Consider the following 15,482-nt stretch of genomic DNA (forward strand, 5'->3'; position numbering starts at 1 on the left):
ACAATGAACAATTGGGTTTAACTATGCTCTTAGCACAAAATCAACAAACTGCAGTAGAGAAGCAGTTACATTTTTTGCAGAATTTGTGCATTTGACAAAATATTTTTTTTCCATGTTCCAAGATCTACGTGTGATACGAAATTTATGAATTCTTGCAATGGAAACCTCACTGTATTTTACCAAGTCAGATAAAGGACATCTGTTGTACCCCTTATACTTATAAGGAGGGTTTGGTGGCTGAAAATGCATTGCTTTGATGGTGAGTGCATGTTGCTTGCACTTTGTACATATTACTGAATTAATAAAGGTGAACATTTGAGAACTGGGGGTATAGCTCAGTGGTAGAGCATTTGACTGCAAATCAAGAGGTCCCTGGTTCAAATCTGGGTGCTGCCTTGTCCAACTGTTTTACCTGTAGAAATATTTTTTTTAATTAAATAAATTGAAGAAAACATTTACAATCTTAGCATTTTATGTAATGAGCAACACATTTCTACATTTGAAATACTCCTGATCATCACCTGAAACATAGGGTAAACACCATGAAACTGTTTAGGATTTCTTCATATGATACAAGCTGTGTTTTACATTCACCCAAGTTCTACTGGTGATATTATCAGTTTGAAATAGTCCATTGGAAGCTCATATGAATGTTATAAAACTGTGGTGGAAACCAATAATATGCCCTTAATGAAATGTATTAATTTGTACAGCTGACCAGAAGTGCACTGATGTCATTAGTTCTACAAGTTCCATACAGTCACCCACTCTAACACCTTTTTAAAAAAGGGCAGTTTTCAGCATTCAAGGGTTTAACTCAGTGGTAGAGCGTAGGAATGCAGTTCAAGAAGTCCCTGTTTCATAACCATATACCCTCTTCAATAGATCCTGTTAAAATGTTTTTCAACCCAATGCACTTTAAGAAACAATAAGATATATCATCATTTCATATACAAAACAATGAACAATTGGGTTTAACTATGCTCTTAGCACAAAATCAACAAACTGCAGTAGAGAAGCAGTTACATTTTGCAGAATGTGTACATTTGACAAAATATTTTTTTTCCATGTTCCAAGATCTACACGTGATACGAAATGTATGAATTCTTGCAATGGAAACCTCACTGTATTTTACCACGGCAGATAAAGGACATCTTTTGTACCCCTTATACTTATAAGGAGGGTTTGGTGGCTGAAAATGCATTGCTTTGATGGTGATTGCATGTTGCTTCCACTTTGTACATATTACTGAACAAATAAAGGTGAACTTTTCAGAAATGGGGATATAGCCCAGGGGTAGAGCATTTCACTGCAGATCAAAAGGTCCCTAGTTCAAATCTGGGTGCCCCCTTGTCCAACTGTTTTACCTGTAGAAATATGTTTTTAATTAAATAAATTGAAGTAAACATTTACAATCTTAGCATTTTATGTAATGAGAAACACATTTCTACATTTGATATACTCCTGATCATCTCCTGAAACATAGGGTAAACAGCATGAAACTGTTTAGGATTTCTTCGTTTGATACAAGCTGTGTTTTACATTCACCCAAGTTCTACTGGTGATATTATCAGTTTGAAATAGTCCATTGGAAGCTCATATGAATGTTCTAAAACTGTGGTGGAAACCAATAATATGCCCTTAATGAAATGTATTAATTTGTACAGCTGACCAGAAGTGCACTGATGTCATTAGTTCTACAAGTTCCATACAGTCACCCACTCTATCACTTTTTTAAAAAAGGGCAGTTTTCAGCATTCAAGGGTTTATGTCAGTGCTAGAGGGTAGGAGTGCAGTTCAAGAAGTCCCTGTTTCATAACCATATACCCTCTTCAATAGATCCTGTTAAAATGTTTTTCAACCCAATGCACTCTAAGAAACAATAAGATATATCATCATTTCATATACAAAACAATAAAAAATTGGGTTTAACTATGCTCTTAGCACAAAATCAACAAACTGCAGTAGAGAAGCAGTTACGTTTTGCAGAATTTGTGCATTTGACAAAAGTTTTTTTTCCATGTTCCAAGATCTACATGTGATACGAAATGTATGAATTCTTGCAATGGAAACCTCACTGTATTTTACCAAGGCAGATAAAGGACATCTTTTGTACCACTTATACTTATAAGGAGGGTTTGGTGGCTGAAAATGCATTGCTTTGATGGTGATTGCATGTTGCTTGCACTTTGTACATATTACTGAATTAATAAAGATGAACATTTCAGAACTGGGGGTATAGCTCAGTGGTAGAGCATTTGACTACAAATCAAGAGGTCCCTAGTTTACATCTGGGTGCCCCGTTGTTCAACTGTTCTACCTGTAGAAATATTTTTTTAATTAAATAAATTGAAGAAAACATTTACAATCTTAGCATGTTATGTAATGAGCAACACATTTCTACATTTGAAATACTCCTGATCATCTCCTGAAACATAGGGTAAACACCATGAAACTGTTTAGGATTTCTTCATATGATACAAGCTGTGTTTTACATTCACCCAATTTCTACTGGTGATAATTTCAGTTTGAAATAGTCCATTGGAAGCTCATATGAATGTTATAAAACTGTGGTGGAAACCAATAATATGCCCTTAATGAAATGTATTAATTTGTACACCTGACCAGAAGTGCACTGATGTCATTAGTTCTACAAGTTCCATACAGTCACCCACTCTATCACCTTTTTAAAAAAGGGCAGTTTTCAGCATTCAAGGGTTTAAATCAGTGGTAGAACGTAGGAGTGCAGTTCAAGAAGGCCCTGTTTCATAACCATATACCCTCGTCAATAGATCCTGTTAAAATGTTTTTCAACCCAATGCACTGTAAGAAACAATAGGATATATCATCATTTCATATACAAAACAATGAACAATTGGGTTTAACTATGCTCTTAGCACAAAATCAACGAACTGCAGTAGAGAAGCAGTTACATTTTGCAGAATTTGTGCATTTGACAAAAGATTTTTTTCCATGTTCCAAGATCTACATGTGATACGAAATGTATGAATTATTGCAATGGAAACCTCACTGTATTTTACCAAGGCAGATAAAGGACATCCTTCCCACCCCATATACTTATAAGGAGGGTTTGGTGGTTGAAAATGCATTGCTTTGATGGTGATTTCATGTTGCTTGCACTTTGTACATATTATTGAATTAATAAAGGTGAACATTTCAGAACTGTGGGTATAGCTCAGTGGTAGAGCATTTGACTGCAGGTAAAGAGGTCCATAGTTCAAATCTGGGTGCCCACTTGTTCAACTGTTTTACCTGTACAAATATTTTTTTAATTAAATAAATTGAAGAAAACATTTACACTCTCAGCATTTTATGTAATGAGCAACACATTTCTACATCTGAAATACTCCTGATCATCTCCTGAAACATAGGGTAAACACCATGAAACTGTTTAGGATTTCTTCATATGATACGAGCTGTGTTTTACATTCACCCAAGTTCTACTGGTGATATGATCAGTTTGAAATAGTCCATTGGAAGCTCATATGAATGTTATAAAACTGTGGTGGAAACCAATAATATGCCCTTAATGAACTGTATTAATTTGTACAGCTGACCAGAAGTGCACTGATGTCATTAGTTCTACAAGTTCCATAGAGTACCCACTCTATCACCTTTTTAAAAAAGGGCAGTTTTCAGCATTCAAGGGTTTAACTCAGTGTTAGAGCGTAGGAGTGCAGTTCAAGAAGTCCCTGTTTCATAACCATATACCCTCGTCAATAGATCCAGTTAAAATGTTTTTCAACCCAATGCACTGTAAGAAACAATAGGATATATCATCATTTCATATAAAAAACAATGAACAATTGGGTTTAACTATGCTCTTAGCACAAAATCAACAAACTGCAGTAGAGAAGGAGTTACATTTTTTGCAGAATTTGTGCATTTGACAAAAGATTTTTTTTCCATGTTCCAAGATCTACATGTGATACGAAATGTATGAATTCTTGCAATGGAAACCTCACTGTATTTTACCAAGTCAGATAAAGGACATCTGTTGTACCCCTTATACTTATAAGGAGGGTTTGGTGGCTGTAAATGCATTGCTTTGATGGTGATTGCATGTTGCTTGCACTTTGTACATATTACTGAATTAATAAAGGTGAACATTTGAGAACTCGGGGTATAGCTCAGTGGTAGAGCATTTGACTGCAAATCAAGAGGTCCCTAGTTCAAATCTGGGTGCTGCCTTGTCCAACTGTTTTACCTGTAGAAATATTTTTTTTAATTAAATAAATTGAAGAAAACATTTACAATCTTAGCATTTTATGTAATGAGCAACACATTTCTACATTTGAAATACTCCTGATCATCTCCTGAAACATAGAGTAAACACCATGAAACTGTTTAGGATTTCTTCATATGATACAAGCTGTGTTTTACATTCACCCAAGTTCTACTGGTGATATTATCAGTTTGAAATAGTCCATTGGAAGCTCATATGAATGTTATAAAACTGTGGTGGAAACCAATAATATGCCCTTAATGAAATGTATTAATTTGTACAGCTGACCAGAAGTGCACTGATGTCATTAGTTCTACAAGTTCCATACAGTCACCCACTCTATCACTTTTTTAAAAAAGGGCAGTTTTCAGCATTCAAGGGTTTAACTCAGTGGTAGAGCGTAGGAATGCAGTTCAAGACGTCCCTGTTTCATAACCATATACCCTCTTCAATAGGTCCTGTTAAAATGTTTTTCAACCCAATGCACTGTAAGAAACAATAAGATATATCATCATTTCATATACAAAACAATGAAAAATTGGGTTTAACTATGCTCTTAGCACAAAATCAACAAACTGCAGTAGAGAAGCAGTTACGTTTTGCAGAATTTGTGCATTTGACAAAAGTTTTTTTTCCATGTTCCAAGATCTACATGTGATACGAAATGTATGAATTCTGGCAATGGAAACCTCACTGTATTTTACCAAGGCAGATAAAGGACATCTTTTGTACCACTTATACTTATAAGGAGGGTTTGGTGGCTGAAAATGCATTGCTTTGATGGTGATTGCATGTTGCTTGCACTTTGTACATATTACTGAATTAATAAAGATGAACATTTCAAAACTGGGGGTATAGCTCAGTGGTAGAGCATTTGACTGCAAATCAAGAGGTCCCTAGTTTACATCTGGGTGCCCCCTTGTTCTACCTGTAGAAATATTTTTTTAATTAAATAAATTGAAGAAAACTTTTACAATCTTAGCATGTTATGTAATGAGCAACACATTTCTACATTTGAAATACTCCTGATCATCTCCTGAAACATAGGGTAAACACCATGAAACTGTTTAGGATTTCTTCATATGATACAAGCTGTGTTTTACATTCACCCAATTTCTACTGGTGATATTTTCAGTTTGAAATAGTCCATTGGAAGCTCATATGAATGTTATAAAACTGTGGTGGAAACCAATAATATGCCCTTAATGAAATGTATTAATTTGTACACCTGACCAGAAGTGCACTGATGTCATTAGTTCTACAAGTTCCATACAGTCACCCACTCTATCACCTTTTTAAAAAAGGGCAGTTTTCAGCATTCAAGGGTTTAAATCAGTGGTAGAACGTAGGAGTGCAGTTCAAGAAGGCCCTGTTTCATAACCATATACCCTCGTCAATAGATCCTGTTAAAATGTTTTTCAACCCAATGCACTGTAAGAAACAATAGGATATATCATCAGTTCATATACAAAACAATGAACAATTGGGTTTAACTATGCTCTTAGCACAAAATCAACGAACTGTAGTAGAGAAGCAGTTACATTTTGCAGAATTTGTGCATTTGACAAAAGATTTTTTTCCGTGTTGCAAGATCTACATGTGATACGAAATGTATGAATTCTTGCAATGGAAACCGCACTGTATTTTACCAAGGCAGATAAAGGACATCCTTCGCACCCCATATACTTATAAGGAGGGTTTGGTGGCTGAAAATGCATTGCTTTGATGGTGATTACATGTTGCTTGCACTTTGTACATATTATTGAATTAATAAAGGTGAACATTTCAGAACTGGGGGTATAGCTCAGTGGTAGAGCATTTGACTGCAGGTAAAGAGGTCCCTAGTTCAAATCTGGGTGCCCATTGTTCAACTGTTTTAACTGTAGAAATATTTTTTAATTAAATAAATTGAAGAAAACATTTACACTCTTAGCATTTTATGTAATGAGCAACACATTTCTACATCTGAAATACTCCTGATCATCTCCTGAAACATAGGGTTAACACCATGAAACTGTTTAGGATTTCTTCATATGATACAAGATGTGTTTTACATTCACCCAAGTTCTACTGGTGATATGATCAGTTTGAAATAGTCCATTGGAAGCTCATATGAATGTTATAAAACTGTGGTGGAAACCAATAATATGCCCTTAATGAAATGTATTAATTTGTACAGCTGACCAGAAGTGCACTGATGTCATTAGTTCTACAAGTTCCATAGAGTACCCACTCTATCACCTTTTTAAAAAAGGGCAGTTTTCAGCATTCAAGGGTTTAACTCAGTGTTAGAGCGTAGGAGTGCAGTTCAAGAAGTCCCTGTTTCATAACCATATACCCTCGTCAATAGATCCAGTTAAAATGTTTTTCAACCCAATGCACTGTAAGAAACAATAGGATATATCATCATTTCATATAAAAAACAATGAACAATTGGGTTTAACTATGCTCTTAGCACAAAATCAACAAACTGCAGTAGAGAAGCAGTTACATTTTTTGCAGAATTTGTGCATTTGACAAAAGATTTTTTTTCCATGTTCCAAGATCTACATGTGATACAAAATGTATGAATTCTTGCAATGGAAACCTCACTGTATTTTACCAAGGCAGATAAAGGGCATCCTTTGCACCCCATATACTTATAAGGAGGGTTTGGTGGCTGAAAATGCATTGCTTTGATGGTGATTGCATGTTGCTTGCACTTTGTACATATTACTGAATTAATAAAGGTGAACAATTCAGAAATGGGGGTATAACCCAGGGGTAGAACATTTCACTGCAGATCAAAAGGTCCCTAGTTCAAATCTGGGTGTCCCCTTGTCCAACTGTTTTACCTGTAGAAGTATTTTTTTAATTAAATAAATTGAAGTAAACATTTACAATCTTAGCACTTTATGTAATGAGCAACAGATTTCTACATTTGAAATACTCCTGATCATCACCTGAAACATAGGGTAAACACCATGAAACTGTTTAGGATTTCTTCGTATGATACAAGCTGTGTTTTACATTCACCCAAGCTCTACTGGTGATATTATCAGTTTGAAATAGTCCATTGGAAGCTCATATGAATGTTATAAAACTGTGGTGGAAACCAATAATATGCCCTTAATGAACTGTATTAATTTGTACAGCTGACCAGAAGTGCACTGATGTCATTAGTTCTACAAGTTCCATAGAGTACCTACTCTATCACCTTTTTAAAAAAGGGCAGTTTTCAGCATTCAAGGGTTTAACTCAGTGTTAGAGCGTAGGAGTGCAGTTCAAGAAGTCCCTGTTTCATAACCATATACCCTCGTCAATAGATCCAGTTAAAATGTTTTTCAACCCAATGCACTGTAAGAAACAATAGGATATATCATCATTTCATATAAAAAACAATGAACAATTGGGTTTAACTATGCTCTTAGCACAAAATCAACAAACTGCAGTAGAGAAGCAGTTAAATTTTTTGCAGAATTTGTGCATTTGACAAAAGATTTTTTTTCCATGTTCCAAGATCTACATGTGATACAAAATGTATGAATTCTTGCAATGGAAACCTCACTGTATTTTACCAAGGCAGATAAAGGGCATCCTTTGCACCCCATATACTTATAAGGAGGGTTTGGTGGCTGAAAATGCATTGCTTTGATGGTGATTGCATGTTGCTTGCACTTTGTACATATTACTGAATTAATAAAGGTGAACAATTCAGAAATGGGGGTATAACTCAGGGGTAGAACATTTCACTGCAGATCAAAAGGTCCCTAGTTCAAATCTGGGTGTCCCCTTGTCCAACTGTTTTACCTGTAGAAGTATTTTTTTAATTAAATAAATTGAAGTAAACATTTACAATCTTAGCATTTTATGTAATGAGCAACACATTTCTACATCTGAAATACTCCTGATCATCTCCTGAAACATAGGGTAAACACCATGAAACTGTTTAGGATTTCTTCGTATGATACAAGCTGTGTTTTACATTCACCCAAGTTCTACTGGTGATATGATCAGTTTGAAATAGTCCATTGGAAGCTCATATGAATGTTATAAAACTGTGGTGGAAACCAATAATATGCCCTTAATGAACTGTATTAATTTGTACAGCTGACCAGAAGTGCACTGATGTCATTAGTTCTACATGTTCCATAGAGTACCCACTCTATCACCTTTTTAAAAAAGGGCAGTTTTCAGCATTCAAGGGTTTAACTCAGTGTTAGAGCGTAGGAGTGCAGTTCAAGAAGTCCCTGTTTCATAACCATATACCCTCGTCAATAGATCCAGTTAAAATGTTTTTCAACCCAATGCACTGTAAGAAACAATAGGATATATCATCATTTCATATAAAAAACAATGAACAATTGGGTTTAACTATGCTCTTAGCACAAAATCAACAAACTGCAGTAGAGAAGGAGTTACATTTTTTGCAGAATTTGTGCATTTGACAAAAGATTTTTTTTCCATGTTCCAAGATCTACATGTGATACGAAATGTATGAATTCTTGCAATGGAAACCTCACTGTATTTTACCAAGACAGATAAAGGACATCTGTTGTACCCCTTATACGTATAAGGAGGGTTTGGTGGCTGAAAATGCATTGCTTTGATGGTGATTGCATGTTGCTTGCACTTTGTACATATTACTGAATTAATAAAGGTGAACATTTGAGAACTGGGGGTATAGCTCAGTGGTAGAGCATTTGACTGCAAATCAAGAGGTTCCTAGTTCAAATCTGGGTGCTGCCTTGTCCAACTGTTTTACCTGTAGAAATATTTTTTTTAATTAAATAAATTGAAGAAAACATTTACAATCTTAGCATTTTATGTAATGAGCAACACATTTCTACATTTGAAATACTCCTGATCATCTCCTGAAACATAGGGTAAACACCATGAAACTGTTTAGGATTTCTTCATATGATACAAGCTGTGTTTTACATTCACCCAAGTTCTACTGGTGATATTATCAGTTTGAAATAGTCCATTGGAAGCTCATATGAATGTTATAAAACTGTGGTGGAAACCAATAATATGCCCTTAATGAAATGTATTAATTTGTACAGCTGACCATAAGTGCACTGATGTCATTAGTTCTACAAGTTCCATACAGTCACCCACTCTATCACTTTTTTAAAAAAGGGCAGTTTTCAGCATTCAAGGGTTTAACTCAGTGGTAGAGCGTAGGAATGCAGTTCAAGAAGTCCCTGTTTCATAACCATATACCCTCTTCAATAGATCCTGTTAAAATGTTTTTCAACCCAATGCACTGTAAGAAACAATAGGATATATCATCATTTCATATACAAAACAATGAAAAATTGGGTTTAACTATGCTCTTAGCACAAAATCAACAAACTGTAGTAGAGAAGCAGTTACGTTTTGCAGAATTTGTGCATTTGACAAAAGATTTTTTTCCATGTTCCAAGATCTACATGTGATACGAAATGTATGAATTCTTGCAATGGAAACCTCACTGTATTTTACCTAGGCAGATAAAGGACATCCTTCGCACCCCATATACTTATAAGGAGGGTTTGGTGGCTGAAAATGCATTGCTTTGATGGTGATTACATGTTGCTTGCACTTTGTACATATTATTGAATTAATAAAGGTGAACATTTCAGAACTGGGGGTATAGCTCAGTGGTAGAGCATTTGACTGCAGGTAAAGAGGTCCCTAGTTCAAATCTGGGTGCCCATTGTTCAACTGTTTTAACTGTAGAAATATTTTTTTATTAAATAAATTGAAGAAAACATTTACAATCTTAGCATTTTATATAATGACCAACACATTTCTACATTTGAAATACTCCTGATCATCTCCTGAAACATAGGGTAAACACCTTGAAACTGTTTAGGATTTCTTCATATGATACAAGCTGTGTTTTACATTCACCCAAGTTCTACTGGTGATATTATCAGTTTGAAATAGTCAATTGGAAGCTCATATGAATGTTATAAAACTGTGGTGGAAACCAATAATATGCCCTTAATGAAATGTATTAATTTGTACAGCTGACCAGAAGTGCACTGATGTCATTAGCTCTACAAGTTCCATACAGTCACCCACTCTAACACCTTTTTCAAAAAGGGCAGTTTTCAGCATTCAAGGGTTTAACTCAGTGGTAGAGCATAGGAGTGCAGTTCAAGAAGTCCCTGTTTCATAACCATATACCCTCGTCAATAGATCCTGTTAAAATGTTTTTCAACCCAATGCACTGTAAGAAACAAATGGATATATCATCATTTCATATAAAAAACAATGAACAATTGGGTTTAACTATACTGTTAGCACAAAATCAACAAACTGCAGCAGAGAAGCAGCTACATTTTGCAGAATTTGTGCATTTGACAAAATATTTTTTTTCCATGTTCCAAGATCTACATGTGATACGAAATGTATGAATTCTTGCAATGGAAACCTCACTGTATTTTACCAAGGCAGATAAAGGACATCCTTCGCACCCCATATACTTATAAGGAGGTTTTGGTGGCTGAAAATGCTTTGCTTTGATGGTGATTGCATGTTGCTTGCACTTTGTACATATTCCTGAATTAATAAAGATGAACTTTTCAGAACTGGGGGTATAGCTCAGTGGTAGAGTATTTGACTGCAGATCAAGAGGTCCCTAGTTCAACTCTTGGTGCCCCCTTGTTTTACCTGTACAAATATTTTTTTTATTAAATAAATTGAAGAAAACATTTACAATCTTAGCATTTTATATAATGAGCAACACATTTCTACATTTGAGATACTCCTGATCATCTCCTGAAACATAGGGTAAACACCATGAAGCTGTTTAGGATTTCTTCATATGATACAAGCTGTGTTTTACATTCACCCAAGTTCTACTGGTGATATTATCAGTTTAAATAGTCCATTGGAAGCTCATATGAATGTTATAAAACTGTGGTGGAAACCAATAATATGCCCTTAATGAAATGTATTAATTTGTACAGCTGACCAGAAGTGCACTGATGTCATTAGTTCTACAAGTTCCATACAGTCACCCACTCTATCACCTTTTTAAAAAAGGGCAGTTTTCAGCATTCAAGGGTTTAACTCAGTGGTAGAGCATAGGAGTGCAGTTCAAGAAGTCCCTGTTTCATAACCATATACCCTCGTCAATAGATCCTGTTAAAAGGTTTTTCAACCCAATGCACTGTAAGAAACAATAGGATATATCATCATTTCATATAAAAAACAATGAAAAATTGGATTTAACTATACTCTTAGCACAAAATCAACAAAGTGCAGTAGAGAAGCAGCTACATTTTGCAGAATTTGTGCATTTGACAAAAGATTTTTTTCCATGTTCCAAGATCTACATGAGATACGAAATGTATGAATTCTTGCAATGGAAACCTCAATGTATTTTACCAAGGCAGATAAAGGACATCCTTCGCACCCCATATACTTATAAGGAGGGTTTGGTGGCTGAAAATGCTTTGCTATGATGGTGATTGCATGTTGCTTGCACTTTGTCCATATTACTGAATTAATAAAGGTGAACTTTTCAGAACTGGGGGTATAGCTCAGTGGTAGAGCATTTGACTGCAGATCAAGAGGTCCCTAGTTCAAATCTGGGTGCCCCTTCGTTCAACTTTTTTACCTGTAGAAATATTTTTTGATTAAATAAATTGAAGAAAACATTTACAATCTTAGCATTTTATATAATGAGCAACACATTTCTACATTTGAAATACTCCTGATCATCTCCTGAAACAGGGTAAACACCTTGAAACTTTTTAGGATTTCTTCATATGTTACAAGCTGTGTTTTCCATTCACCCAAGTTCTACTGGTGATATTATCAGTTTGAAATAGTCCATTGGAAGCTCATATGAATGTTATAAAACTGTGGTGGAAACGAATAATATGCCCTTAATGAAATGTATTAATTTGTACAGCTGACCAGAAGTGCACTGATGTCATTAGTTCTACAAGTTCCATACAGTTACCCACTCTATCACCTTTCTAAAAAAGGGCAGTTTTCAGCATTCAAGGGTTTAACTCAGTGGTAGAGCATAGGAGTGCAGTTCAAGAAGTCCCTGTTTCATAACCATATACCCTCGTCAATAGATCCTGTTAAAATGTTGTTCAACCCAATGCACTGTAAGAAACAATAGGATATATCATCATTTCATATAAAAACAATGAACAATTGGGTTTAACTATACTCTTAGCACAAAATCAACAAACTGCAGTAGAGAAGCAGTTACGTTTTGCAGAATTTGTGCATTTGACAAACGTTTTTTTTCCATGTTCCCAGATCTACATGTGATACAAAATGTATGAATTCTTGCAATGGAAACCTCACTGTATTTTACCAAGGCAGATAAAGGACATTTTCGTCCCCCTTATACTTATAAGGAGGGTTTGGTGGCTGAAAATGCATTGCTTTGATGGTCATTGCATGTTGCTTGCACTTTGTACATATTACTGAAATAATAAAGGTGAACTTTTCAGAATTGGGGTTATAGCTCAGTGGTGGAGCATTTGACTGCAGATCAAGAGGTCCCTAGTTCAAATCTGGGTGCCCCTTGTTCAACTGTTTTACCTGTAGATTTTTTTTTTTATTAAATGAATTGAAGAAAACATTTACAATGTTAGCATTTTATGTAATGAGCAACACATTTCTACATTTGAAATACTCCTGATCATCTCCTGAAACATAGGGTAAACACCATGAAACTGTTTAGGATTTCTTCATATGATACAAGCTGTATTTTACATTCACCCAAGTTCTACTGGTGATATTATCAGTTTGAAATAGTCAATTGGAAGCTCATATGAATGTTATAAAACTGTGGTGGAAACCAATAGTATGCCCTTAATGAAATGTATTAATTTGCACAGCTGACCAGAAATGCACTGATGTCATTAGTTCTACAAGTTCCATACAGTCACCCACTCTAACCCCTTTTTCAAAAAGGGCAGTTTTCAGCATTCAAGGGTTTAACTCAGTGGTAGAGCATAGGAGTGCAGTTCAAGAAGTCCCTGTTTCATAACCATATACCCTCGTCAATAGATCCTGTTAAAATGTTTTTCAACCCAATGCACTGTAAGAAACAATAGGATATATCATCATTTCATATACAAAAAACAATGAACAATTGGGTTTAACTATACTCTTAGCACAAAATCAACAAACTGCAGCAGAGAAGCAGCTACATTTTGCAGAATTTGTGCATTTGACAAAAGATTTTTTTTCCATGTTCCAAGATCTACATGTGATACGAAATGTACGAATTCTTCCAATGGAAACCTCACTGTATTTTACCAAGGCAGATAAAGGACATCATTCGCAACCCTTATACTTATAAGGAGGGTTTGGCGGCTGAACATGCATTGCTTTGATGGTGATTGCATGTTGCTTCCACTTTGTACATATTACTGAATAAATAAAGGCGAACATTTCAGAAATGGGGGTATAGCTCAGGGGTAGAGCATTTCACTGCAGATCAAAAGGTCCCTAGTTCAAATCTGGGTGCCCCCTTGTCCCACTGTTTTACCTGTAGAAATATTTTTAATTAAATACATTGAAGTAAACATTTACAATCTTAGCATTTTATGTAATGAGCAACACAATTCTACATTTGAAATACTCCTGATCATCACCTGAAACATAGGGTAAAAAACATTAAGCTGTTTAGGATTTCTTAATATGATACAAGCTGTGTTTTACATTCACCCAAGTTCTACTGGTGATATGATCAGTTTGAAATAGACCATTGGAAGCTCATATGAATGTTATAAAACTGTGGTGGAAACCAATAATATGCCCTTAATGAAATGTATTAATTTGTACAGCTGACCAGAAGTGCACTGATGTCATTAGTTCTACAAGTTCCATACAGTCACCCACTGTATCACCTTTTTAAAAAAGGGCAGTTTTCTGCATTCAAATGTTTAAATCAGTGGTACAAGGTAGGAGTGCAGTTCAAGAAGTCCCTGATTCATAACCATATACCCTCATCAATAGATCCTGGAAAAATGTTTTTCAACCCAATGCACTGTAAGAACCAATAAGATATATCATCATTTCATATACAAAACAATGAACAATTGGGTTTAGCTATGCTCTTAGCACAAAATCAACAAAATGCAGTAGAGGAACAGTTACGTTTTGCAGAATTTGTGCATTTGACAAAAGATTATTTTCCATGTTCCAAGATCTACATGTGATACGAAATGTATGAATTCTTGCAATGGAAACCTCACTGTATTTTAACAAGGCAGATAAATGACATCTTTTGTACCCCTTATACTTATAAGGAGGGTTTGGTGGCTGAAAATGCATTGCTTTGATGGCGATTGCATGTTGCTTCCACTTTGTACATATTACTGAATAAATAAAGGTGAGTATTTCAGAAGTGGGGGTAGAGCTCAGGGGTAGAGCATTTCACTGCAAATCAAAAGGTTCCTAGTTCAAATCTGGGTGCCCCTTGTTCAACTGTTTTACCTGTAGAATTTTTTTTTATTAAATAAATTGAAGAAAACATTTACAATGTTAGCATTTTATGTAATGAGCAACACATTACTACATTTGAAATACTCCTGATCATCTCCTGAAACATAGGGTAAACACCATGAAACTGTTCAGGATTTCTTCATATGATACAAGCTGTGTTTTACATTCACCCAAGTTCTACTGGTGATATTATCAGTTTGAAATGGTCAATTGGAAGCTCATATGAATGTTATAAAACTGTGGTGGAAACCAATAATATGCCCTTAATGAAATGTATTAATTTGTACAGCTGACCAGAAGTGCACTGATGTCATTAGTTCTACAAGTTCCATACAGTCACCTCTAACACCTTTTTCAAAAAGGGCAGTTTTCAGCATTCAAGGGTTTAACTCAGTGGTAGAGCATAGGAGTGCAGTTCAAGAAGTCCCTGTTTCATAACCATATACCCTCATCAATAGATCCTGTTAAAATGTTTTTCAACCCAATGCACTGTAAGAAACAATAGGATATATCATCATTTCATATAAAAAAACAATGAACAATTGGGTTTAACTATACTCTTAGCACAAAATCAAGAAACTGCAGTAGAGAAGCAGCTACATTTTGCAGAATTTGTGCATTTGACAAAATATTTTTTTCCATGTTCCAAGATCTACATGTGATACGAAATGTATGAATTCTTGCAATGGAAACCTCACTGTATTTTACCAAGGCAGATAAAGGACATCCTTCGCACCCCATATACTTATAAGGAGGTTTTGGTGGCTGAAAATGCTTTGCT

At 35.2% G+C, this 15,482-nt stretch overlaps 2 non-coding genes across 2 annotated transcripts; both read left to right on the top strand.

Annotated features, from left to right (window-relative positions):
- Nucleotides 1-8,902: 8,902 nt before the first annotated feature.
- Nucleotides 8,903-8,974, top strand: TRNAC-GCA (transfer RNA cysteine (anticodon GCA)). The gene has a single exon. It is a non-coding gene; the product is annotated as a tRNA-Cys (tRNA).
- Nucleotides 8,975-11,752: 2,778 nt separating this feature from the next.
- TRNAC-GCA (transfer RNA cysteine (anticodon GCA)) lies at nucleotides 11,753-11,824 on the top strand. Its single transcript has one exon. It is a non-coding gene; the product is annotated as a tRNA-Cys (tRNA).
- The last annotated feature ends 3,658 nt before the right edge of the window (nucleotides 11,825-15,482 follow it).

This window comes from Ambystoma mexicanum, chromosome 4q (genome assembly GCF_040938575.1).
Source record: "Ambystoma mexicanum isolate Mex_15411 chromosome 4q, UKY_AmexF1_1, whole genome shotgun sequence".
Lineage (NCBI taxonomy): Eukaryota > Metazoa > Chordata > Amphibia > Caudata > Ambystomatidae > Ambystoma > Ambystoma mexicanum.